Here is a 27286-nt window from a genome sequence, read left to right on the forward strand (position 1 = left end):
TGCACCACAGCGCCGGCCCCCACCCTCTACTTTTAACCTTTGAACTGTGCCACTTTCTCATGTTCCTTGTTCTTTCATTCAACACTTTAGAGAAGGCCTGTGTTGGTGGAAACAGAAGGATGTAGGTTGAGGTGACGGAAATAAAGGATCCACGAAAGACAATGCAATGGCAGGGAGCAGGGATTGCTGGTGGTGTGGACATGCAGGGGCAGGGGAGGCGCATTGCCCACACCAGAACAGAGCCAAGTGGGTGAGCTTCTCTCTGTGTTATATCACAAAAGATCTGGGATCAACTCCCAGCTCTGCTGCTGATTTCTGTGCAGTGACTGGAAGCCGCTTGCTTGAGTTCTGAACTTCCTGACCTGCAAAATGAAGATAACGATGGAAGCCACTTGCACGTTTGTTGTATGACTATGCATGAAAACAGCCGTGTGTGAAGCTCCAGCTGTGCCCAGAGACCGGCAATGGTCCATACATGCAGCTGTGACTCCCCCACCCCACCCTGCAAGGGAAGGGTAGCTCTCTCCCAGTGAGGATTCATGGAGGAATGGTGGCTGAGCTTTATCAGCTCCACGCAAGCAGTGACGGATCCTGGGTATCGCTGCATTAGGCCCCACGGGAAATGTGCCCACTATACCTGATTGCTTTTCATGAGTCAGAATCGATAGGCAGCAGTGGGTTGCAGCCTGCAGGAAATGGAAAAGGAGCAGGCAGGGGAAGGCTTTCTCCAGAGGGGCCCAGACCACCCCCTCCAACAAGGAGCTCTGCTTTCGTCTGGCACGTGTCATCCAAGTCAAACAACAGGGGAAGATGGCTGCCTGGCTACAGTAAAATTTAAACACACTATGGTCTCCTTTCCTTCCTTCCGCCTCCTTCTGCCCACTTTTCAGAAAAGGTTGGAAGAGAGGGATTGGTGAATTAAAACACCCATTGGAGTTAGATTCTTGGATTTCAAGCAACAGCGTCTGAGTAACTTCCATGAGAACTAGGACCTGGAGGAGGGGTGGTGTTGTGGCAGGGCAGGTTAGGCTGCCACTTGGGATGCCCGTATCTCGTGTTGGAGTGGCTGGGACCTTGCTGGTCTGCTCCTGGGAGGCAGCAGGCGATGGCTCTGGTGCCTGGCTCCTGGCTTTGGCCCGGTTGCAGCTGTTGATGGGTATTTGGGAAGTGAATCAGTGAATGGAAGGTCTCTCAATCATTCTCTCTTTCGGTGTCACTGAGGGACAATGGCTAACACAGAACTGAAGGTAAAGCTGAGCGTTGTGGTCTCAGGTTGAACGTGAGCAGGAACGCATGAAGAGCCTCGTTGGAGCAACAGTGCCCTAAAGTGGGGCCCTGCCAGCCTGCGCCCCTGCTGGGCAGCAGGTTCACTGTCTCCCTTCCTGGGAAGCAGAGATAGGCCAGCCTCACCTGGGACTCTTGCTGGGTCCTTGTCTCACAAGGCAGTGGAGGGAGCCTTGACCACTCTCCCTGCATCTCACAAGGACAAGGGTGGGGTTCCCCAAAGGGGAACCTGACAGTGAGAGCAGACAGCACAGGTGCGCGTCTCAGCCCTCGCCACACTTTACTACACTTGCAAATGCATCTTTCTGCTGTGGTCCCTCCCCCGGAACACTTGCTCTCAGCTAGCCCTTCTGTTTTCAATTCACAAATATTGTTTTTGTGGCTATTGCCATAAAAAAAAAGAAACAAGGAAAGCTCCCTGCTTCCCAGGGCTTATGAGAGGAACACCAATGGAGTTTGGTCAAGATGGGACCATGGCACGGGGCTTCTTGCTGAGTCGGGAGGCAAAGGAGCCTGTGCATGCCCCCACCCAACAAGGGGGTCCCAGAGGTTCAAGGCCCACTCCACATCACACAGCAATCTGAAGGCAGGACCTCATGGAGGGAGGGGCCTCTCTTCCCTGTGCAACAAGCCTTCGGGGATCATGGTGTCCATGGCCCCTGCTGGAGTGGTGACAGCGGCTGAAACCCAGCACTCTTGAACTTGAACTCCAGGGCAGCAGTCCCTCTGTTAATTTGGCTTGAGGTCTGCATATAGGAGAGCTGGCACCCTGCTGGGGCAGTGGGTGGGGCCAATGACAGCCATGAGTGTGTCTTAGGGATTACAGAAGGACAGAAGGAGAAAGAAGGGACCCTTCCAATCTCTGATCTTACTGAACAAGCAAATCCCTTGGTCTGATAAATCCGCCTTACCAAGGGATCAAAGGCAAGACTAAGTTCAGTAGATCCCCCTTCCTCCTGCCCCACCTTAAACAGCTGGATCCCATTTGAAAGGGTAGAGGTTTCAGAGACAAGTAAAATGAGCCTCCCTCTCGCATGAAGAATTTAGAAGGAGGCCGGGTATTTGGCACAGTGGTTAAGACACCGCTTGGGACGCCTGCAGCCCCCATCAGAGTGCTGGGTTTGAATCTGGCTCTGTCTCCATTTACAGCTTCCTGATAACGCACATCCTGGGAGGAAGCAGATGAAGGCTCAGCTCAAGTAATGGGGTCCCTGCCTCCCACGTGGGAGACCCAGGTTGAGTTCCTGGCTCCTGGCTTCAGGTCGACCCAGCCCAGGGTCATTGTAGGCATTTAGGGGAGTGAACCAGTGCATGAGAGGGCTAATCTCTCCCTCTCTCTCTCTCTCAACTCCCCTCCTTTCTCCCCTCTGCCTTTCAAATAATTAAAATTACAAATGTAGATTTGAAAAAAAAAAGAATTCAGTAGGGTGGCTCATCCCCATGCACGCCGACCCTGAGAGGGTGGGCTGTCTCAGGAGGGGGTGAGCAGGTTGCACGAGCAGGGGCTGCAGGGCTGGGAGTGCGTGAGGACTCCAGAAGTGCTAATGCCCAGTGACTTGTGAATCACATCCTTTGGTTTCAAGGAGCAATTAATCAAACTTGGCCCCGGGGTGAGCTTCCCAGCCCTGCCTTTCATCCCTGTGCTTAATTGCCTTGCTCTAGAGCAGGTGGAATCTAAGCCCTCATGCCTTGTTTTACTGTTACCCCTTTGGGCTGCCCTTGAGGCCCAGGTTCCTCCTCACTGGAGAAGCAAACCCAGACAAGACAGCCCAAGACCAACTGGCAAACCCAGAAGGCTAACAAACCGGAGACATCCTGCTGTTGCAGTATAAGCCCAGACATGCATCGCTTTAATATCATGTATGTTTCAGTTTATCTTTCCAATACATTTGGTCATCAGTTGGCGGGAATCTTCAAGACCAGGGTCCAGATATCGTCTTATCTGAGAGGCCAGCCTGTCCCCAGGAGCACAGAGCAGGCATGTAGTAGGCGTCCAGTAAATGCTTGTTGAATGAATGAATGACGTTCTCTCACTGCAGAGCTGATGCTGAGGAGGGGAGTGTATCATTACAGCCACTCCTCCCCTGTTCACTGAGACAGGCGCAGTAGGTACAACATGGAAAACAAAGGAAACAGTACGCCAGGCCACTGCCCTGGAGGGCTTGACCGTCATTTGGGATGTGATGTGATGGGTATGAATGTACATGGAAGTTACTGTGTTAATGGGAACAGAGCTCCATGGAGGGAGCTGGGACTGTGTGTCTGCAAGTGACTTCAGTCATTTATCAAAAATGTCTGAATTCTTGGGAAAGCTGGACCCGCCACTGAGTGCTGGCAGATGGGGGCTTCTGGGGTGAATGGAGAGGGATGCCCAGAGACAGAGAACATTTAGGTTTCAGACCTTAAATACATGGATGCAATAGTGTTTAATTATCCTCACCTTGAGGTAGAAATTTGACCAAAAATTAAGGATCAAGAATCTAATTTTAAGCCAATGAAACACTTTATAGAATCAACTTCCAGAGCTAAAGCCCAACTTGGAGATCATCTAACCCACCCCAAAGCCCCTTTATCTTTCCATTTTTTTCTAAGATTGATTTCATCTCTTTATCTTAAACAGAGAGAGTACTTCCATCCATCAGCTTACCCCCCAAAGATCGTAATAGCCAGGGCTGGGCCAGGCTAAAGCCAGGATCCTGGAACTCCATCCTGGTTTCCCACATGAACAGCGGGAGTCCAAGCAAGTGCACTAGCAGGGAGCTGGATCAGAAGCAGAGCACCTAGGGCTCAAACCATCCTTTCAATATGGGATGCCAGTGTTGCAAGCAGTGAGTGGTCCAACCCACTGCACCACAGCTCTGCCCCTCCATAGCCCCTTTATCACCAGGTGTGCAAACTGAAGCTCAGGTTGGCCTATGTGTGAGCTTCCATAAAAGAAAGCAAACCTGGGTCTGGTGTTGTCGTGCAGTGGGTTAAGCCACCACCTACAATACCAGCATCCCATATGAGCCCTGGTTGAAGTCCTGCCTGTTCCATTTCCAATCTAGCTCCCTGCTAACGAGCCTGGGAAAGCAGCAGCAGATGTCCAAGTTTCCCTTACTTTCTGAATTGCACACATTATTGCAGCCAGTGTGGGATCTGTGTGCTTATCAAACTGAGAGTGGGCACCTGACCCAGACTTCCTCCAAAGAGTCATGGCCCTGACCAATAAGGAAAGACCTGGAAACTGTACAGGGTGGAGGGCACTGAGGACACGTAATGACTGCCGTGGTGATGTGAGATGCTAACGACAGAAGGGCTGGGCGAGGGGCTGTGCCATAGGCGAGGTGATCCCAGCTCTGCCTTGGCTCAGGAAGTTGACTCCATGATGTCTTTCATTGGCTTAAAATCAAAGTTTCCACCCTTAATTCATGGCCAGATTTCTGCCTTAGTGTTAAGGTAATTAAGGTGTGCCATGTTTATAACTCTCCTATATTGGTATAGATCGCATTTTCTAAAAATGGCTGCCACGCTATGTCTGGTCCTCCATGCTCTTCCAAAAGGTAGCACAGGTGGAGTCTGTGTTCTCTTGGAGGGGGACTGGTTACCTACCTTCTCTATGCCTAGTAACATGGGGAGAAGTCCTCGTGCTGTTTTTATTATTTAATGTGATAATATATGCAAAGTGCGTATGCTTGGAAGTGCTGGGTGCCATTACTATTACAGGGCACAAGTTAAGAGCCTTTTTAGAACTGAAAGGACAGCAGAGAAACTTAATACTGAATCCTTGGATTTCCTGAAATCCCTCTGCTTTGGGGGAGCGTCCTTCTGGGGAGTGGGAGAACTGAGTTCGTAGGTGAGACCTGACGGAGATGGGATGCTTGTAGCACATTTGTTCAGGACAGGAGGAAATTTCCAAAGTCCAAGGAGATCGGGACTGGTAATGAAGTGGGGTTGAGCTGGAGCTGTACCTGGAAGGCCGGCTCAGGCACAGGTGAGCAGAAAGAGAGGGGTAGCACAGGTGAAGCCAGGGTACCACCAGGTAAGTTCTCAGGATCTGCCTGACCACAGGTGGGGAAGCTCCAGAAGATATAGTCAGAAGGGTTAATTGGGGCCAGGCCTTGACTGACCTTGAATTTCCATGAACGAAGACACTAGCTGAAGCGCCAAAAATCTTGGAGCCAAGACCAGCCATCCCCACTACGCCCTACCTAAATGCTTGACCCATAGAATCCCCAAGGGGAATAAACAGCTGGCATTCCGTGCCACTAAGCTTCAGGGTAATTTGGATGTGTTCGCTCAGGTTGCTATAGTAAAATAACACAGACAGTGGCTTAAAGTACAGAAATCTGTTTTCTCACAGGTCTGGAGGCTGAAAGTCCGAGATTAAGGTGTGGATTGATTTGATTCCTGGTGGGGGCTCTCCTCCTGGTCTGCAGACTGCCGCCTTCTCCCCGTGTCCTCCCATGGCCTTTCCTCTGTGCTCATATGGACAGAGTAAGCTCCCTGGGACCTCTTCTTACAAAGCCACGGATCTTATCATGAGGGCACCACGCTCATGAACCCATGCAACCCTAATCAACTCCCGAAGGCTGCATAGCTACATACCATCACGTTGGGGCATTAGGGCTTCAACGTAGAACTTCAACTTGGCAGTCAGTGGAGGTAGGGGGGGGATGCAACTCAGTCTATTGTGTTTGTTATGCAGCATCTGGTCACCAGAATATCCTCCTTCCAGAGCTTGGGTGCTGAGGACTGTGCAAGCCTTGATTTGCCAAAGGGGAGAGAGAGAGAGAGAGAGAGCAAGAGCGAGTGAGCGAGCGAGCTGGCCTGAGAAATAAGCTGGCTATGCAGGGGAGAATAGAAAGACAATCTCCTTGATGACAGCAGTCAGACCTCTGGATCACATTGCATTGCACCAAAGCTCCCCCTCAACTTTTCAGTTCCATGAGTCAATAAGTTCCTTTATTTTTTACATTTCCTAAGCCTACTTGATTTTGTTTATTTTTCCCAGCAAGTATAATAGGACAAAAGGATAACAAAGATTAAGAGGAGAGAAATGGGGGGTTGGGAACGGGACCACTCAGGTCCTATTTTCTACTTAAATGTAAGTGGCACATAGGGCGGACACTGCTGGTTGCCCGCTTAATGGCCACCCTGCCCCCTTCTCTCTTATTAATGGAACCTCAGTGTTTTGCAGGTGCCATCTTTACCCGATGACTCAGGGAAAAGTGACACAGAGTTAAACCCAGATTAGCTCTAATCACGGTGGTCTCATGCCCCTTACCAGTGATTGGCTCAGGAGAAAGCATGTGACCAGCTTCCTCCAATAAGATATGAGGGGAGGTCTGTGGGCAGAGTCCCTGGGAAAGCTTTCCTTCTCCCAACAAGGAGGCTGCAGGTGAGATGGGCCCCCTTGATGTCTGAACACCAAAGGTGCCACTCGGGGGAACGGTCAGCAGAGAAGGAACATGGGCCTCTGCTGACCGCAGTGGCCTGAGGCGCAGCCTCCTCTGTCTCTTGTTCTGTGAAAGGATGAGTTGGTTTGGAGCGTTCAGCAGCTCCTGGCGACACAGGAACGTAAGGGAGGCTGACTCAACCATCTCATTTCACTGTGGGAGGAACTACAGAGCGACCGCCCGGGGGACCTCTGGCTGTCCAGGTCGCACAGCTAACTAGCACCGGTGTGGGACAAGAGACTCGCCTCTGCTTTCCTGTCACATCGCTGCTTCTAGCAGCTCCTGGGTCATTGAACTTGCCCGCATCTCCAACCCTGTCCCTTCTGTAGTCAGCTCTGTCTACCGCTCATCTGATTGGAATCCAGCAAGCAGTGTTCTGCCTAATTAAGCAATTAGGAGCAGGAAGGCTGCACCTCGGGAGTCTACCTGTGATTTGGGATGAGCCTCTACAAAACCTTACTGGTTGTTATGGCAGATGCTGGGGGCTGCCAGGCCCCCTGGGAGCAGGGTCCTGCTGGGTCCCCATGGGGGCCGTGGCTGTGGCTGTTCATAGAAGGCAAAGTCTGCATTTGGATAAATCACTTCCGTGTGACTGTCAGATTCAGGTCACCTGGGCCAGGAGGGCTGTTGCTTTTTAGCTTCAGGGAAGAAAAAAGTCCTTTGGTGATGTCCTGTGACTGTGAACTTGGACAGAGCCTGACTCCTAGCAGTTAGTGAGCCAGTATAGTGAAGCCGGGGCCCGGCCCCATGGTCAAGGTCAGAAGATTCCCGGTAAGTGTGCTTGTCAGTGGGGGTAGGAAGGAGCCTGCAGGAAAATGTGTGGATTTTCCTCCTTTCCCTGCGTGCTCACTCGTGCACAAAGGAGTTCGCATTCGTGAGAACCGGCAGCAGCGGCGACAGGGATTGCTGTCGGGAAAACGTCAGCCTGGAAAATTCAGAGAGAAACTGTCTTGGGAAGAGACAGGATCCCATAGAAGCTATTTCTGTCTTGGACATTGGAGCTACTGCAGTTGTCCCCTAAGAGCCAGACTTTGAACTCAAACTCACAAGCAGTAATATTTCAGTGCCAAGGCAAACGCCTTTCCCTCAGAAGAACTCTTCCAAGAGGGTTGTGCTAATGCGAAAGGTGCCACTTATCACGTGCCCACCCCTCAATCAGACAGAGCAGCACTGGGCTGTGGGTAAAGGCAGCCCTAGCAGGTGGTCCCAAACTGGACTTGCCCTCGAAGATGGTGGAGGAGCTCCAGGCCCCCAGAAAGGACTCTGTGGCCGGGTCTGGAGGGGGGGAGGTCGTGCATCTTGGTGGCCCAGGGATCTCTTTCTCTGAGTGCCTCCATGTGGTGAGGGGTAAGTGTGCAGAGACACAGGAGCAGAGGATGGGAGTGGTCCTGTGTGCAGGTGTGGCCATGTGTGTGTGTGTATGCGCATGCGTCCTTGCATATAGGAGCCTGTTGGGGTTTGCGTATCCCTGAATGTGGGATATGACTGACAACTTGGAGAGACAGCCTTAACCAAGAGCTGAGAGTCCCACGACCAGAAATAGAATATGAGCTAGCCATAGAACTTTCTAGTAGCTACATTAGAAATAAGTGCACCCACAAAATTAATTTCAAAATTATACTTTGTTTTAAGCCAACATATTAGCCTGTCGTCATATCACCAGTATGAAAATACATAAATGAGATGTTTTGTATTCTTTTGTTTCCTTACTGAGTCTTGGGAGTCGCATGTGTGCAGCACGTGGAGAGGCACAGCTCAGTGTGGACCGGCCACGCCTCAAGCCACCCGCACTGTGTGGCTCTTGACTTCTGCACAGGACAGTGCATGTCTAGAGACTGAAATCTGCGTTCTCACTTTTTCTCTCCAGCACTGTGACCCTAGTAAAATCACTGGTCTGCTTTGAGCCCTAATGTCTGCACGTAGCATCATACAATGAGTAAAAGCCCACTGAGGGTGGTTGTTTCAGTTAGCACATTGCTGGCTCCCTAAGGGGCCAGATCAGCGCTGCCGGCGTGGCTGGTACAGGCAGAGCATGGGAGCCCATTCGCATGGGTTCCCCAGAGCTGGTTTTTCAGTATTTAGGGATTTTGCAAACCGGTGGTAAACCCTTGGTCTCTGGAAATTGGCTGTGGTGGGAGTACATTTACATCCTGGAAATTGGCAACCAAGTCAGCCACGTACCCCTCCACCCCACTTGTAGAGAGCCAATTGCTAGGCACTGTCTTGGACACCACGGAACTGGTACACGTTTGTGTGAGGCTGCTTGCCTGGTTGCCATTCCCTCCCTGGGGCCTCATCACCTCCCTTTGGTGCCTTTGTTCTGTGGCAGCCCCCTCCTCCCAAAGCACACTCTTCCACTCTGAGAGGCCCTCAGAAATGTCCCTGCTAGACCAAGCCTGCTATCTGGCTTCTGCAATGCCAGGGGTTTTTCACGGTCAGTTCCCAAATCAATGCGTGAGAGGCAAAACTAGCACCTCCCGGGGACTCTGGGAACATTGCTAGAAAATGCAGGCATCCAGGGGATTTCCAGATCTCTGCTTCTCTTCTTTTGACTACAGGTGACAGCCTCAAGTGTGTCCCTTGCTTCTTTTTTATTTAAGACTTATCTAGGGGCTGGTGGCTCACTTGGTTAATCCTCCGCCTGAGGCGCTGGCATCCCATATGGGCACTGGGTTCTATTCACGGTTGCTCTTCTTCCAGTCCAGCTCTCTGCTGTGGCCCAGGAGTGCAGTGGAGGATGGCCCAAGTGCTTGGGTGCCTGCACCCACATGGGAGACCAGGAGGAGGCACCTGGCTCCTGGCTTCGGATCGGTGTAGCTCCAGCTGTGGCGGCCGTTTGCGGGGGTGAACCAACGGAAGGAAGACCTTTCTCTCTGTCTCTCTCACTGTCTAACTCTATCTGTAAAGCAAGAAAAAAAAAAAAAGACTTATCTATTTATTTATTTATTTGAAAGACACAGAAAGAGGTTCACTCCCCAAATGATCACAACAGCCAGGGCTGGACCAGACTAAAGTCAGGACCCAGAAACTCCATCCAGGTCTCCCATGTGGGTGGCAGGGGCCCAGTTACTTGAACCATCACCTGCTGCCTCCTGGGTGCCTTAGCAGGAAGCTGGGCCAGGAGCAGAACAGCAGGAACTTGACTCCGCAATCCGATGTGGGTTGCCAGCAACACAAGTCGGCTTAACCTGCTGCACCACCACACTAGCCCCGTCCCTTGCATTTGAAACCAGCCCTGCCTATGGAGGCCAGTCTGGACATGGAGGGCACTGAGACTCCAGGCCTGCCCAAAGGGGACAGCCACGCCTCCCCTTCCCACCCTGCTCCTCACCTGCCTCCTGTGGTTCCTGTTCCCCTCTGGTCACCAAGATTTCTTTTCCTACGCAAATGATGTGATGCTGATTGTTCTTAACAGAAACCCACAGGTGGTCTTCCAGGGGAGTGCAGCTCCTCTCCCAGCCCTGACCTTGGCCACCTTTTAGGTGGGACGGGGAGATGTCAAAGGAGCTGACAAGCTTCTCTCGAAGAAGGGCCTCAGAGGTTCCCGGGATGTTTAACTACAACTATCTCTGTATTACTAATAGACTTTTAAAAGATTTTTTATTTATTTGACACGTAGAGTTACAGGCAGTGAGAGAGAGAGAGACAGAGAAGTCTTCCATCTGATGGTTCACTCCCCAATTTGCCGCAACAGCTGGAGCTGTGCCAATCCGAAGCCAGGAGCCAGGAGCTTCTTCCAGGTCTCCCACGTGGGTGCAGGGGCCCAAGGACTTGGGCCATCTTCTTCTGCTTTCCCAGGCCACAGCAGAGAACTGGATGGGAAGTAGAGCAGCTGGGACTCGAACCGGTGCCCATATGGGATGCTGGCACTTCAGGCCAGGGTGTTAACCCGTTGTGCCACGGCGACGGCCCCTTTTGTTGGAGTCTTTAGGTGAGTGAACCAGTAGATGGAAGATCTCTCCCCCACCCCCACCCCCGGCCCCGTAACTTTGACTTTCAAATAAACAAATCTTTTTTAAAAAAATATAAAATTTTGGGGCTGGTGCTGTGGCATAGTAGGTAAGGCTACCAACTGTGGCACTGGCATCCTGTATGGCTGCCAGCTTGAGTCTTGGCTGTTCCTCTCCCTATCCAGCTCCCTGCTAATAGCCTAGGAAAGCAGTGGAAAATGGCCCAAGTGCCTGGTCCCCTGCACCCACATGGGAGATCTGGAATAAGTTCCTGGCTCCTTGCTTTGGATCAGCCCAGCTCCAGCTGTTGCAGCCATTTGGGGAGTAAATCAGCAAATGGAAGATCTCTTTTTGTTTCTTCCTCTCCCTCTTTCTCTGGAACTCTACCTTTCAGATAAATAAATAAATATTTTTAAAAAGTAAAGCTTTGTTTAAGAAAAAGATTTGAATAGGGAAAAGGAAAAGCTAATCACAGTCACTGTCATCCTGTTGGCTCCTGCCTTGAAGACCCTGTCCCTTCAGACAGCTGGTGCTAACCTCAGGATGTTTGCCTTAGCCTGGTGTCCCCTGGAAGCAGAGACTGCCACAGAGGTTTCTGGACAAGCATTTTTACTGAGAAATGTGTTTCCATTCAGCAGGAAGGAAGGGTGAGAGAATGAAGCAGGCAAGGATGTGGTATGGACGCAGTCACAGCTGAGTGCAATTTGGCGCTGGACCTGGAGCCATCAGAGGAAGCCTTTGAAGACCTTCCGTAGGTAGGGAGAGGAAAAAAAAAAAAAGCATTTTTCCCATTGTCTTCTAGCCCTCATTGGCCAAAGCCTTTCCCCACAGGGTGTTAACTCCCAACGCTCCTGAGGGGCTGCCCCTGCCCGGGTGCTAGGTGGGTTTCCTCCATGTCCCCAGCAGTGGCATCAACAGGAAGCCCCAGATGAGAGGCAAAAAGCATGGAGCATATACATCGAATCGCACCTGTCGGGAGCTAGAACTGATCTAGAACTGGTCACCCAGCGATAGCTAAACTAGAGGATGGGGGAGCCAAGAGGACCTGAAGAGGTGTCCAACACGGTCATCATTATAGAGGTGTAATTTTATCCCTGCTTTTCCCATTGAACACCATATACTTTCATATTGATCAATAGTTTTCACAATTTTTTAAAGATTTATTTGAAAGAAAGAGTGATGGAAAGAGGAAAAGGAAGATGGAGAGGGAGAGAGGGAGAAGGAGGGAGGGAGAGGAAAGGAGGGAGGGAGGGAGGGAGGGAGGGAGGGAGGGAGAGAGAGAGAGAGAGAGAGATCTTTGTTCTCCGGTTCACTCCCCAAATGGTGGCAACAGCCAGGTCTGGACTAGGCTGAAACCAGGAGCCTAGAACTCCATCTGGGTCCCCTCACAGACCCCAAGCACTTGGGCCATCATCTGTTGGCTCCCCAGGCATATTAACAGAAAGCCAGATGGGAAGCAGAGTACCGGAACTTGAACCAGCACTATAATATGGGATTTTTGCATGGCAAGCAGCTGCTTACCAAATGTGCTACAATACTGAACCCCAGTTCTCATAATTTTTAATGGCTGGTTGTTAATTTCCTAAGTAGATGGAGAGAAGCATATTTCAACTGATTTGTACATACTGTGTTATTTGCACATCAGTGACAAGTCAGCCCGTGAGATGACCTGTGGCTTGGAGGGAAGTGCCATACTCCTCTAAGTGGGTGGTGAGAGCCTGTTGATCTCCTTACTACACACTTCTTCCCCTCTTTCAGATTCCTTTGCAAAGCACTGATAATTGGCAGTTAGGAGGAAAAAAAGCCTTTCTGATTTCAGGATTATAAATAAAAATCACTCCCTTTTCTTTGTCCCCATTTTGTAGGATTTTTAGATAACTCTATATAAAGACAGATTAGGACTCTACTTTCTCTGCACTCAAACATTCAACATGTATTTATTGAGTACTTGCATAAGCCAAGTGTGGCACTAGACACTGGGAACCCAGAGATAAAAGACCATCTCTGAGCTTAGGAGATGTAGACATGTAAGCAATCAAACATGACCATGACCGTGCTGTGATAGAAGAAGGGAAGAAAGGGTATGACCTTCATATTCCCTCATCAATTGTATTAGTTATTTACTGCTGTGTAATAAATTACCCCAACACTTAGCTACGTAAAAACAGTGGATCTTATTTCTCACAGTGTTGCTGGGTTTTGGGGAGGTGGTTCTGGCTTGGGGTTTCTCACGATGTTGAGTCACAGCACCAGCCAGGGGCTGCAGTCATTGGAAAGCTTGACTGGGACTCCAGGTCCTGCTCCCCAAATGGCCCCCTCACGCGGCTGTTAGGAGCAGACTTGAGTTTCTCACCGTGTAGACGTGGGTAATTTGTGCCCCTGTGATACCTGTGATATGGAGGTTGACTTCCAGCGCAAGTTATCCTCGGGAAGAAGATTGAAGCCATGATATCTTTTATGATCTGGCTTCAGAGATCATACACCATCACTTCCACGAGCCCTACAGGATCCCATATAGGAAGGAATTCGCCCAGGAGGTGAATACCAGGAAGTGGAGATCACCAAGGGCCACCTTGGTTCACTGGTTTTCTTAACTGCTATTTATTAAACTTCTGTCAGGAGCCTGGCACTCTGCTTGGGACTGGGAATACCAACATACTTTTGAGTAATTGAGTTCAGGAACCAAGTCTTTGCTCAGATTTGGATTTCCAATGCCTAGAATACAGGACGTCTCCACGAATGCTTATTTGTTTGTCACAGCAAGGAAAATGTAGTGGTTAGGAACTGGGTCTCAGGAGCTGTACTGCTTATGTTCAAATCCTGTATCCTGCTTCTGGTCCTGATGCTTTTCTCATAAATGTTTAGCCAGAATTTGCTAATATTGCTTAAGAACTGAGAATCCTAGTGGAAACATCCTTAGTTTTTCCATAATTGTCCTTTTACTAGTTCAGGATCCACTCTGGGGTCCACACTGCATCTAGTTGTCATGTCTCCTTAGCCTCCTTCATCCTGGGACAGCTCCTCAGCCTTACCTTGTCTTTTCTGACCTGGTCACGTCCAAAAAAGACTGCTCAGGTATTTTGGAGAATGTCCCTCAACTCGGGTTGGTCTGAGGATTTCTCATGATGAGATTGAAGTCATGCATTTTGGACAAGAATACAACTGTAGTGACGTTGTGAGCCATATCAGGGAAGTGTGATATCAGCTTGTCTTACCACTGATGAGGTTGACTTTAATGACTTGGCTAAGGTGGGATCTACTCAGTTTCTGTTTTTACTTTTTAATTAGTAAGTACCTTGTGGGAATATACTTTGACTATGAAAATATGCTATTTCTTAGCATTCTTTTGCCCACTAATTTTGGCATCTGCTACAGTGTGAATAAGATTTGTCCCTCCAGGCTCAGGTAGTTTAATCCATAAAGTCTCATCCTAATGGTGTGGAGAGAGTGGAAACTTAATGCAGCCATGATGTAAGAAAGTGACTGGATGATATTAGGTCATTAGGTTAGAGCCCCCATGATAGGAATCCTGGTGGCTTGATAAGGAGAAGGACAGAGCCCTCATGGGGATATATACAGGCTTCTACCATGATGAGAGGCAGCCAAAGATGCCCCTCACCAGAGCCTGCACAGTGCTGCTTGGACCTTGCACTTCCAGAACTGTGAGCCAAAAGAAACATCTTCCCTTATAAAGTATCCTGCTTCAAATATTTCATTTTAGCTAAAAGGGGAGGGGGGACTAATACAGCATCCACTGATGATACTTTCTGACAGTAGTCACTACTGTGCTGTTTGCCTAACGCTGGTTTCCTGTTTCCATCATGCCTTCTATATTTTTAAAATATTTAGTTAGGATGGGGGCCGGCGCTGTGGCTCACTTGGTTAATCCTCCACCTGAGGCGCTGGCATCCCATATGGGCGCCGGTTGCTAGTCCCGGTTGCTCCTCTTCCAGTCCAGCTCTCTGCTGTGGCCCAGGAAGGCAGTGGAGGATGGCCCAAGTGCTTGGGCCCTGCACCCGCATGGGAGACCAGGAGAGGCACCTGGCTCCTGGCTTCGGATCGGCGCAGCGCCGGCTGTGGCGGTCATTTTGGGGGTGAACCAACGGAAGGAAGACCTTTCTCTCTGTGTCTCTCTCTCTCTCACTGTCTATAACTCTACCTGTCAAAGAAAAAAAAAATTTAGTTAGGAAACTGACACACAAAGAGAGCTCCCATCTGCTGTCTCACTCCTCAAATGCCTGCAATGGTTCAGCAAGACCAAAGCTAGGAGCCGGATTTCAATCCAGATCACCCATGTGGGTAGCAGGAACCCAATTACGTGAGCCATCACCACTGCCTCCCAACGCCCATATCAGTAGGATACTGGAATCAGGAAGCAGAGCCAGGTATTGAACCCACGTCCTAGAATATGGTATGTGAGCATCCTAACTATTGTCTTAGGTACTAGGCTAAATGCCTGCCCCCTACCTTTTAAAAATCGGGTTTTAAATTTAATTTTTTTAAATCATGATCATTATTCTTTTTTAATATTTATTTATTTATTTGAAAGTCAGAGTTACACAGAGAGAGGAGAGGCAGAGAGAGAGAGAGAGAGAGAGAGAAAGGTCTTCCATCTGATGGTTCACTCCTCAGATGGCTGCAATGGCCAGAGCTGTGCCGATCTGAAGCCAGGAGCCAGGAGCTCCCTCTGGGTCTCCCACGTGGGTGCAGGGGCTCAATGGGCTTGGGCCATCTTTCACTGCTTTCCCAAGCCATAGCAGAGAGCTGGATCAGAAGTGGAGCAGCCGGGACTAGAACCAGCACCCAATGGGATGCTGGCACTTCAAGCCAGGGCGTTCACCCGCTGTGCCACAGCACCAGCCCCTAAGTTTAATTTTTAATTGGAATTCTATTGTAAAGAAGAGCTGACTCTCCTAATTTTTATTCAAGAGTGTATTTATATCAATATTGACTCATGAATATTTATTTTATTCTATGAGTTATAATCCATTACTATCATTAATCATTGCTCAAATTATCTCAGATGTGACCACTGAAAACTCTCAAGTTACTTCTTTTATGTATAGAGGTATTTTTAAAATATCTTCTTTTTATTATAAAAATAATAAATTCTTGATCACACAGTACATGGGAGCCCTCTGTAATATTTTTGCAACTGCCCATAGATCTTAAAAATAAAGTTAAAAAGTATATGAATATTTGCTTATTGTAAAATAAAAGAAATTCAGGATATACAGAAATATGAAAAGCTCATCTCAGCTCCTGGACAGAATTTCTCTCTGTATTCTAGTGTTCTTCTCTCCTGATTTTTTTCTTATTATTTTTAATGGTGTCATGCCTTCATTGTGGCAACTCTGAGCAGCAACCCTCGGGTTTTGTAATGGAGAGGAAGCAGGCCATAAGAACAGGGATTAATAAAGCCATTAATGTCACCAGCCCTGATTCCAAGTCAGGACCCCATTCGCTCAGGCCTCCTGTGCACGGCCTTTCCCAAACACGGGAGCCACGTGCGGGAGGGTGGCGTGGGCGGAACAGCTGCAGAACTGACAGGAGTTAGGTCAGTTAGCAGGCCCTGAAAGAGGTGCACAGGCCAGACCAACTTTGCAGAGGGAGGCAGGGAGTGGGAAGATACTAGTAGAGGAAGAAAAACAGAAAATGTCCAGTTTTTACGTTCTCACTGCCAGGCAACGGAGGGTAGCTGAGAACCCAGTGGGTGTTTGACCAAATAGGGTCTGGTTTCCGTGAAACGTGGACATCCCGCCTCTACTCTGGTTGCCCTGACAACCTCCTCTTGCTGGTGTTGACACTGTAGCGAGAAAGAAGGAAAAATGGACAAATAAAGAAAACAGTAACTGGAGGTGGAACCAGCTGTGGTCTGGCTTGTTTCATCTTAGGGGAAGGTCTGGGGAGGAGCCCAAGGGGCCGTGGACCCTGGGCCTGTGGCTGCAGACACAGACATGAGGCCAGGAGGGAGAGCTGGGGTGTCCTGGTTGAGGGTCAGCCCGAGTCTGCCTGCCATAGATGCCGAGTCATCTCGGAAAATCTGGGCCAGCAGTCAATGTAAATTCCATCTCAGCAGTTGTATAGCCTCCTCATCTCACCTGTTCTCTGAATTCATCAGGACTGCTTCGAAGGAGACCCCAGAAGCCCCGGTTGGGAAATGGCCGTCACTCATGCCTGTAGTTGGACTCCAGGTCACCCCCTCAGCCTGGGACTCCCCTCTCTTCGTTTCCGTCATCAGGAAGGCAGGACCCTCAGAGAAGGGAGTGGAAGCAGAACTGGGGGTCAACAGCAGGTGCCTTTTCTCTTCTCTTTCCAGGTGGGATTTAAAAAAAATTTATTTATTCATTTGAAAGTCAGAGTTACACAGAGAGAGGAGAGGCAGAGAAAGAGAAAGAGGTTTTCTTTCTTCCTTCCTTCCTTCCTTCCTTCCTTCCTTCCTTCCTTCCTTCCTTCCTTCCTTCCTTCCTTTCTTGACAAGCAGAGTGGACAGTGAGAGAGAGAGAGACAGAGAGAAAGGTCTTCCTTTGCTGTTGGTTCACCCTCCAGTGGCCGCCTCGGCTGGCGCACCGCGCTGATCCGATGGCAGGAGCCAGGTACTTATCCTGGTCTCCCATGGGGCGTGGGACCCAAGCACTTGGGCCATCCTCCACTGCACTCCCTGGCCATAGCAGAGAGCTGGCCTGGAAGAGGGGCAACCGGGACAGAATCCGGTGCCCTGACCGGGACTAGAACCTGGTGTGCCGGCGCCGCAAGGCGGAGGATTAGCCTATTGAGCCATGGCGCCGGCCAAGAGGTTTTCCATCCAGTGGTTCACTCCCCAACTGGCCGCAACAGCCAGAGCTGTGCCGATCCAAAGCCAGGAGCCAGGAGCTTCTTCTGAGTCTCCCACATGGATGCAGGGGCCCAAGGACGTGGGCCATCTTCTACTGCTTTCCCAGGCCATAGCAGAGAGCTGGATCAGAAGTGGAGCAGCCGGGACTTGAACCAGCATTCATATAGGATGTGGTGCTTCAGGCCAGGGTGTTAACCCCCTGAGCCACAACGCCAGCCCCTCCGGTGGGATATTAAGTCACTTGGCCAAGGTCACAAAACCAAGAAGTAGTCAGAATTCAAACCCGGGTCTGATCAGTTCAGAGTACTTTTTTGGGAATTATTTCACTCTGAGACAGAGCAGTCCTCAAACTAGCTTGCCTTAGAATCCCTTGGGGACTTGGTGGGCCCCACACCCAGAATTTTTGATTTGGTAGCTTGGGGGTTTGGTTGGAGAATTTGCATTTCTAACAACTTTCCAGAAGGTATTGATTCTGCTGGTCCACACTCTGAGAACCACACACACACACACACACACACACACTCATAAAGCAAGTCATTTAAGCCCTGGGCCTCAAGTATATTTTTTGTAAAATTGAGGAGTGGAGTTAGATTGGTTGTCTTCCATTGTGTTTGGAGAACTACATTTTTTTCAGAGGTGCCTTCCCCATGGGGCAGAGATAGGAAGTTTGGGGGAGTTCAGGTCCCCCATCCTGACCGCGTGCAACATCACTCCCTTGGAGCTTTTTATATATTGGGGTTCCATGTGAAATTTTATTGGAAAGGAGGCTTTTACTTTAAACAGAGAGCTAAGAATGACAAGCTACTGAGCTACAAGATGTGGGAATGTCGTTTGTTCCTGTTGTCTATTGCTATGGTGCCCAAAACAACAGAAAATTTAATAGATCCTATCATTTAGGGGGTTAGGCATTGGGGCAGGGCTCCCTGGGGCAGGTCCACTCCTCATGGTGCTGACCAAGGTTATTCGGTGGTGTCCAGGCTGGTCTGGTGCCTCGTTGGGTGTGACTGAATGGCTGGGCTCGGCTGTGACTGTTGGCTGGAACCTCTCTAAATGACCTTTGCAGCATGGTAGTCTCCGGGTTGGACTCATGGTGTCTCCAGCCCAGGACAGGCATTCCAAAAGACACCAATCTCTTAATACCTGGGCCTGGGGGCTGCCAGAGTCAGCTTGCTCCCTTCTATTTGTCAACACAGCCAACAGAGTTCCTCCCCAGATCCAAAGGGGCACGGCCTAGACCCCACCTTGCAATGGAACATTTTGTGGCCATCCTTGAATGCATCCGAGTGGCCTCAACAGCTCCTGGGCCTTTTTTAGATGACGAGATCCTGGTCCCCAAGCCTGATGTGACAAAGGGTTGAGCATTAGCGAGGGGGAGGGGGCAGAGGAAGTTGAGTGTATTTTGCATGTGGAAGAACTGTAAATCATTTGAAGCCAGGGGGAGGGGATTTTAATATGTCATAGAATGACTGCCTTTGAAGTCCACTGTCCTTGTTGGATCAAGCCCAGGCAGCCCCATGAAGAAACTCACCTACAGAGCAACTGGGCTCCCTATCTCTACCCCAACAGGCCAGTGGGGCTCCCAGCCCTAGAAGCACTAACTGGCCAGCCATGTGAGTGAGCCACTGGCAAGACCCAGCTCCTCCAGGCCAGCTGAGCTTCTTAGCGTGCAGTGTGTGGAGTGACAGGACACATGGTAGGGAACTCTGTGTTAACGTGGCTGCACCACGGTGTCCAGATATTTGGTCAAACATCATTCTGGATGTTTCTGTCAAGGTATTTTTGTTTGTTTGTGACTCACATTTAAATCAGTGGACTGTAAATAAAGCAAGTTACCTCTATGATATACATGGGCCTTGCCCGACCAGTTGGAGGCGTTAGTAGTGAAAGAAGAGAGAATTCTCGCACACCACCTTTGAACTTGAACTGCAACTCTTCCTCGGGTCTCTGGCTTGCCGGCTTGCTCTGAAAACTGTGGGACTGTGGACTTACCAGGCCTTTATGATCGTATGAGCCAATTCCTTAAAATCAACCAATCCTCAGTTCTCTTTTCTGGAAGAGCCTGACTAATACTGGTAGCTAGGGCAGCATTGCCCAGAGCCAACTCCACGGAACACTAGTTTTTGATGAAATGCTAGTAAGTCTTCAGCTATTTTTTTAAAATGTTTCCAGGATTAATTATGTTTGAAGGAAGCCTTTGTCAGTGGATGCCTGCAAGGTCTTTGTCCTGCAGAGTCTCTCCTAACCCAGGTCTCTTTGCAGCACATCTGGTGCCTTGGAGAAGGCTGTGCTGGCTTAGTGTGAGTTTCTTGACATTGAAACTTGATTCTGTTTTGAAAGTGGCTCACCCTGGTTGGTTTCCGTGTTTCTGAGGGTCTCCTTTATAGGAGAAATGAGGAAAGTGATGCCTGCTTTGTCCTCTGTTCCCAGAACAGCCCTGTAGCCCATAAACGAAGATTCCCTGGCTGAGAGCTGGTTCTTGCTGCAGCCTCCCCCAGCCTCCGGGGCTGGGACCTTCTGTGGGGGATTCTGGGCACTTGATTTGATTCTAGAGTTAACTAATGAACTATTTACACACTCTGCTGGCACTGAATGTTAAGGAGGCACTAACACATTATTGGTGCAATTTCAATGCAATTCTTGGAGACTTTGCGTGCATAGGGCCATCGCCTCTGCCCCTTCCTGCCAGCGCAAGGGAGGCGAGGCAGTGGACATGTCTCAGCCAGTTCCTCCTCTTCGTGACCATCGAGGCCACAGGACTCCAGACACTGCTTTTTAATGTTTTTAAGATTTATTTATTTGAAAGTCAGAGTTACACAGAGAGAGGAGAGGCAGAGAGAGAGAACGAGAGAGGTCTTCCATCCGATGGTTTACTCCTCAATTGGCTGCAATGGCTGGAGCTGTGCCAATCCGAAGCCAGGAGCCAGGAGCTTCTTCCAGGTCTCCCATGCGGGTGCAGGGGCCCAAGGACTTGGGCCATCTTCCACTGCTTTCCCAGGCCATAGCAGAGCACTGGCTCCGAAGTGGAGCTGCTATGTCTCGAACTGGCGCCCATATGGGATGTCGGAACTTCAATCCAGGATGTTAACCTGCTGCACTACAGCGCCTGCCCCAGAATGTTAACCCACTGCACCACAGCGCCTGCCCCAGACACTGCTTTTATGGCTGCAAGCTACCCATCTTCCTGGGATGCTTTGCTGTCATAGAAGCAAGATGGCACTAAATCACCTCCTCCAGGATGCCTTCCTGATGGGTCCCTACTCCACATGACCTCCGCTGCACCTGCTGGCTGACAGAAGTGTCCCTCCCCAGTGTCCCTCAGTGCCAGTGTTGCCATCATCACAGATTGGGGCACTCAGTTATCTGTTTCTGTCCCTGAGCCCCTGAGAGAGTGCGTCCAGTGTCTTTACTCTCTTAGTCCCCAGCACTGAAGAGAGTAGTTGGTACTGCATGGCATGTTCTGATACTGTTGGATGGGTTGAATTGAATTGTTCACATGTGGTTAGTTCCATTTAGGGGGAAATGCAGTTATTTTAATTGGGATTAGCCTTGCCTTTGGATCTATTAAGCAAATTTAGTATGAAAACAAGATCCCGGTGGAGAGATATTTAAGCATTGTTTAAAAAATTCTCTTCCAAGCACTTAGGCAGCCTCTGTTTAATGAACAATTGACTAATTTCAAATGGCTTAAATGTATCAGGGTACTCCTAAAAGTTCATGAAGAATGAAATGAAAAGATGAGTTTATTTTGGTGCCAAATAATTTGAAATGCGTATGTAGCTTTTTCACATGTAGCACGCATTTTCCATGAACCTTTACCTGCTGAGCCACAATACTGGCCCCCTCCATGAACCTTTAAAAAGGCCTTTTGCCGGCGCCGCGGCTCGCTTGGCTAATCCTCCGCCTGTGGCACCAGCACCCCGGGTTCTAGTGCCAGTTGGGGCGCTGGATTCTGTCCCGGTTGCTCCTCTTCCAGGCCAGCTTTCTGCTGTGGCCCGGGGTGGGGAGGAGCTGTGGAGGATGGCCCAAGTGCTTGGGCCCTGCACCCACATGAGAGACCAGGAGAAGCACCTGGCTCCTGGCTTCGGATCAGCGCAATGCGCCGGCCGCAGCGGCCATTGGAGGGTGAACCAACGGCAAAAGGAAGACCTTTCTCTCTCTCTCACTGTCCACTCTGCCTGTCCAAAAAAAAAAAAAAAAACAAAAACTGTTCTGTGGTGGACCAAGGATCAGGAAGCACAACCATTGACTTCACTAATTTGTGGACTCCTGGGAAGACAGGATACATGTACATAATTCAAGGGCTAATTAGCACTACAAGAATATAAGAGATGCTAAAAGGTCGTATAATTCAATGCAAAATTAAAAGCAGAAATGAAGGAGCTACAGAGTCTTATTAAAATTGTAGCTATCTTCCACAGATGGGAAGATACATGTAAGACATTTGAAAATAAATGTGCATTACTTATAGCCTGTTCTTAGACTAACAATAATAAACTCTGACTATCTTTAGGTCAAATGTAACCCAATATTGTTTTATAAACTCTGTATTTCTTCAAATAGGATTATCTTTTTCTAAAAGCAATCACAAAGCCTAAGAAGATTTGAAGCAATGGAAGGGATTTTTTCCCCTGTAATGAATAGATTAAAAGCTTAATCCCAAGGTCTGTCTCTGTCCAAGTACATGAGTGAGTTTTTCATATATTCTCAAAACTGTGAGGCATTTGAGAACAGATGAAACCCAATGAAATAGATGACGTTCAGCAGCCCAGGGGGGATAGCCCAGAATAGGTCATTTTGGTATCAGCCTCCTAGGAAAAAAACTGATTTGACTCCAGGACCCTTAAGGCCTACACTGCTTTGTAGAAACTTCCAGAACATCCATTACCGTTCCTCCCCCCTCCTCATCTTCCTCTTCTTCTTCTAAAGATTTATTTGTGGGGCCAGCGCTGTGGCGTACCGGGTGAAGCCACTACCTGCAGTGCCAGCATCCCACATGAGTGCTGGTTCAAGTCCCAGCTGCTCCACTTCCAATCCAGCTCTCTGCTATGGCCTGGGAAAGCAGTAGAAGATGGCCCAAGTCCTTGGGCCCCTGCACCCATGTAGGAGACTCAGAAGAAGCTCCTGGCTTCTGGCTCCTGGTTTTGGATTAGCACAGCTCCAGCTGTTGGGACCAACTGGGGAGTGAACCGATGGATGGAAGACCTCTCTCTCCTTCTCTCTCTGTGTAACTGACTTTCAAATAAATAAATAAATATATATATACATATATTTGAAAGTTTTATTTGTTTATTTTGGAAGTCAGAGTTACAGAGAGAGAGAGAGAGGTAAGGATCTTCCAACCGCTGGTTCATGCCCCAAATGGCTGCAACAGCCAGGACTGTGTCAGGCTGAAGCCAAGAGCCGGGAGCTTCATCCAGGACTCCTACACGGGAGGCAGGATCCCAAACACTTGGGCCATCTTCCGCTGCTTTTCCCAGGTGCGTTCACAGGGAACTGGATTAGAAGTGGAGCAGCTGGGACATGAACTGCTGCTGCCAATATGGAATGCCGGTGACGAAGGTGGTGGCTTTACGCACTATGCCAGAGCACCAACCTCCTCCCATCCTTCTAATTATTGACTTCTTGGACACTGACTTCATAGAGATCTCATGAAACTTTTGGCTCACCCATGCCTGGCTTTACCCAAAGGTCAGCAAGAACCAAAGTGAAAACGAATGGTGCACCTGTCCCTGATCCTGTTTCCCAAGAAGCCAAAGTTGTAGCTCGTGGGACACTGATTGTCACCAGATTAAACACTTGCAACAAGGCCTGTTCGGACATTGCCCGGGTGAAGAGATGCTCCGAAGAAGCTGATGCCCAGTTAGGAGAACCCCAGGACAGAGATGAACAAAGCACCCTTTCATCTTTACTTTGGTGTGTGGAGGAGACAAACTGCCCACGTGGGACAGTGGCTGTTGACAGGCCTGTAGCTTTTGCTTCCCCAGATAGTAAGCCCATTTTTACCAAGCACATATGTGCAGCAAATATTATGAGAGGCAGCCTGGCTTTTGGGGTTAAGAGCCTCAGCTCTGGAGCCGGACCGTCTGAATTCAAATCCCAGTTCTAGCACTGAGCAGCTGGGTGGGCTTGAACAATCTGCTTAATCTCCCTGTGGCCCAGTTTCTTCCTCTGCGGAGTGATGGTCACGGCGCCTACTGAGAAGGAGCTTCGTTTTGAAGCTGGAATGGGTTGGCATTTACCAAGTAGCCAGCACGGTGTCTGATACATGGTAAGTGCTCAGCCAGTATTAGTTGCTAGGATTATGGGGTGTGAGGGCACATGGAAAGATAAATCAAGAAAGGAGACCTCTTGCTCTGTCTGTAACTCTGCCTCTCAAATAAATAAGTAAATCTATTTAAAAAAAAAAAAAAAACAGGGGGTAGCACACAGTTGGATGTCCACATGAGAATGCTGGGTTTAAATGGGCTTTCCTCCCTGTCTTGTACCTGTGTTTTGCACTCACGGGATAATCACAGAGCAGGAGTGTGGGGCTCCCGTGGGGTGGGCTCCTACAGGAAGGCGCAGGGAGCTCAGGGAGAGGCTCATGCCAGCTCTTCCTCAGGGGAGTCTCCTGCAGATCCACCTGGCCCGGAAGCAGGAGCCCTGAGGCCCCATCAATTCAAGGCCCAGTGAATTGGCAGCTGTTCACTGAGCCAGGACCGTGATTCAGGACGCTGGCTGGCTGCCACAGTGATGGAGAAACCGGCACTTACTGCAAGTCTCACGGGCTCGGCGTTGTAAAAGGTTTTGTGCAGGAGTGGCTGTACTGACTCGTGACTCTGTCCCTACGCAGTAGGCACCCTCGTTCCCACCCCTCTTACAGTTGAGAGAAATCGAGGTCACTTGTCCAAGCTGACACATCAGTGAGTGACCAAGCCTCCGTTCTACCCCATCACTGCCTCTCTCCGAAGTTTGTTCAGTTGCCAGGCTGCTGACGGGACTCATTTTCTGTCCTCAAAGAGCTGATGGCCTGGTGCGTACATAACAGACCCACACTCCCCATCACTTCCTCCTCCATTGGAACAGCTCAATAACGGAGAGGGAGAGGGCTTCCTTTTCCATCTTGACACTTGGCAGCCACTTGGCAGTGTGTGTAGATCAGCTCTTTAAAGGCAATAAGAAGAAAAAAAAAAAAACAGAAACAGTAACTACTGCTTACTGAGGGCTCCTTCTGCCTGGAAGTTGGCCAAGCACTTTGTATGATAACTTCATTTAATCCTCCTAATCTGCATCTTTGTGGACAGAGCGCCTGAAACTCAGGGCGGTGCAGTATTGCCCTGAGGATGAACACCTGGCAAGTGGCAGGCCTGGGCTTCCAAGCCAGCCTGGGTCCTCTCAGGGCACGAGCCTTGATGGGCAGCCTCTGGGCGACTCCCCTTTGCCTTCCACATCAGTATTTCTGATGGTTCGTGCAGATGTGTTCTCTGAACTCACCCCTAGGATTGAATGAGCAAGAGGTTCAGCTGTGGTTCCCGGGGAAGATACAGGGGTAGCTAGCTTCTTGCAAGCCTTTGGCCGTCGCATTCTTCTCAGCCGGTCACTACATGACCTTCTTTGATGGGTGTTTCTGTTTAAAGGCACGTGTTTGATACGTATTACTGAATCACTGGCCTCGAAGCTGCAGCCAGCGACACTGCGCCCATAGCTGATTGAAACTTGTCTAGCACAGGAACTTTCTCTGCAAGGCACACCTCGGCCCTCCTGCGCTTAGGAACACAAGAAGACCTCTCTGCACGTGGGGACCATTGGAAGCAGCAAAGGCACCAGCAAAAAGCAAAAAAAAAAAAAAAAAAAAAAAGCAAAAACTGTGACACTGGATGTACTGCTAGAAAGACACCTGTTTACAGTACAAGAGCTAAAACCGGAAGTCAGCGCATGGCCTCGTTCAGCCTCACCTGAGAATGCACACATCAGGGAACTCAAAATTTTCACTCTCCTGTGCATATTGGCACGTGACTTTGGAAGCATAAGCATCAGTTTTGGAGTTACATGTCAATTTTTAGCAAGTCGACCAATACAGACTTTTTGAATAACAAGAATGTACAGTTCTTCCCCATTTAATAAGCCTGCATTTAAAAATGTATGCTGACTACCTACTGTGTGCCACCCACAGTGGCGAGCAGATGACTAGGAGATGGTAAAGATGTCGCACTATTCCAGCGGTCCAGGTGGGAGGACAGGAGAACCTGAACTGGGAGGGCGAGTTATGACAGCTGTGGCATGCAGTGGGCAAAGACAAGCGAAAGACACTCAAGAGAATAGGTAACAAAACTTGGAGATGCATTCTTTTTTTAAAAATATTTCTTATTTATTTGAGAGGCAGATAGTGAGAAGGAAAGACAGAGAGAAAGGGCTTCCATCTGCTGATTCACTTCCCAAGCCACTGCAATGGCCGGAGCTGCACTGATCCGAAGTCAGGAGCCATGAGCTTCCTTCAGGTCTCTCAGGTGCAGGGGCCTGAGCACTTGGGCCATCTTCCACTGCTTTCCCAGGCCATAGCAGAGAGCTAGATCAGAAAAGGAGCAACCGGGACTTGAACCAGCACTTATATGGGATGCTGGCACAGCAGGCAGAGAGGATTAACCTAATGCACCACAGTACTGGCCCCTGGAGACGTGTTCTACATAGAGGGGGGGAGAAGGTCAAAGTCTTTGTCCATTGAGTAGGTGGATATTGCTGGTGCTTTCTGTTACATAAACAGAATACCCAAGTTGAAATGGCTTCAATAATTGAGAGGCCTCACCAGCTTCTTCTTCTTTTTTAAAGACTTATTTATTTGAAAGGCAGAGTTACAGAGAGAGAGAGAGAGAGAGAGAGAGAGAGAGAGGTCCTCCATCCGCTGGTTCACTCCCCAGATGGCCGCAATGGCTGGAGCTGCACCGATCTGAAGCCAGGAGCCAGGAGCTTCTTCCGGGTCTCTCATACAGGTGCAGGGACCCAAGGACTTGGGCCATCTTCTTCTGCTTTTCCAGGCCATAGCAGAGAGCTGGATGGGAAGAGGAGCATCCAGGACTCAAACCGGCACCCGAATGGGATGCTAGCATTGCAGGCGGTGGCTTTACCGGCTACGCCACAGCACCGGGCCCACCTGCTTCTGTGTGGGGAAACTCAAGAGGCAATCTGGGTCTCAGGAAGGACTTGATCTGGCAGATCCTTCCGTTGTACCAGGATCCAAATTTTTTTCTTTTCTTTAAGATTATTCATTTATTTATTTTTATTTTACAGAGAGAGAGAGAGATCTTCAATTTACTGGTTCACTTCCTAAATGACCACAGTGGCCAGGGCTGGGCCAGGCTGAAGCTAGGAGCTTCATTTGGGTCTCCCACATAGGTGCAGCAGTCCAAGTACTTGGACCATCAGGATCCAGTTCTTCTCTTGGCTTCCTGCCTCCCATCTTAGAGGGCTCTTTCATTGTGGTTCTAGAATGGCTGTGACAGCTCCTAAGGGCTTTACTCCCACAGAACAGGAGAGAGTCTGGGCTGTGGGATCTCCAGCAGGGGTCCTGTGCATTCCTCTGATTGCCCTGACTGAGGTCCTTTGCTTGGCTGAATGTCTCCACGTTCTGAGGATGAAATGAGCCCACTGGTTTATCTCAGACCTCAGACCAAGGGCTGGCTTCCTGGAGGAGGGCCCTGCAGCAGCGATGAGGAGCAAGGGAGGAACAGATGTTGGGGAACGTGAGAGACGATCAGCCTGCTCTCACTGCAAGCCAACTGCTCCTCACAGCCAGGCCATTTGTA

At 49.5% G+C, this 27286-nt stretch overlaps 1 protein-coding gene across 2 annotated transcripts in view; it reads left to right on the plus strand.

Moving 5' to 3' along the window:
• LARS2 (leucyl-tRNA synthetase 2, mitochondrial) overlaps window positions 1-27286 on the plus strand; it is a 288717-nt gene that overhangs the window by 83851 nt on the left and 177580 nt on the right. The window contains exon 1 of one of the 2 annotated variants that reach the window (XM_051851691.2): window positions 11308-11427. The exons of the other annotated variant lie outside the window; for it this stretch is intronic. The gene's annotated coding sequence lies outside the window, so the exon portion shown is untranslated. Of the gene's footprint in view, window positions 1-11307; window positions 11428-27286 lie in introns of those variants that run through there. 2 annotated transcript variants of the gene reach the window in all.

The sequence above is a fragment of the Oryctolagus cuniculus genome, chromosome 10, assembly GCF_964237555.1.
Source record: "Oryctolagus cuniculus chromosome 10, mOryCun1.1, whole genome shotgun sequence".
Lineage (NCBI taxonomy): Eukaryota > Metazoa > Chordata > Mammalia > Lagomorpha > Leporidae > Oryctolagus > Oryctolagus cuniculus.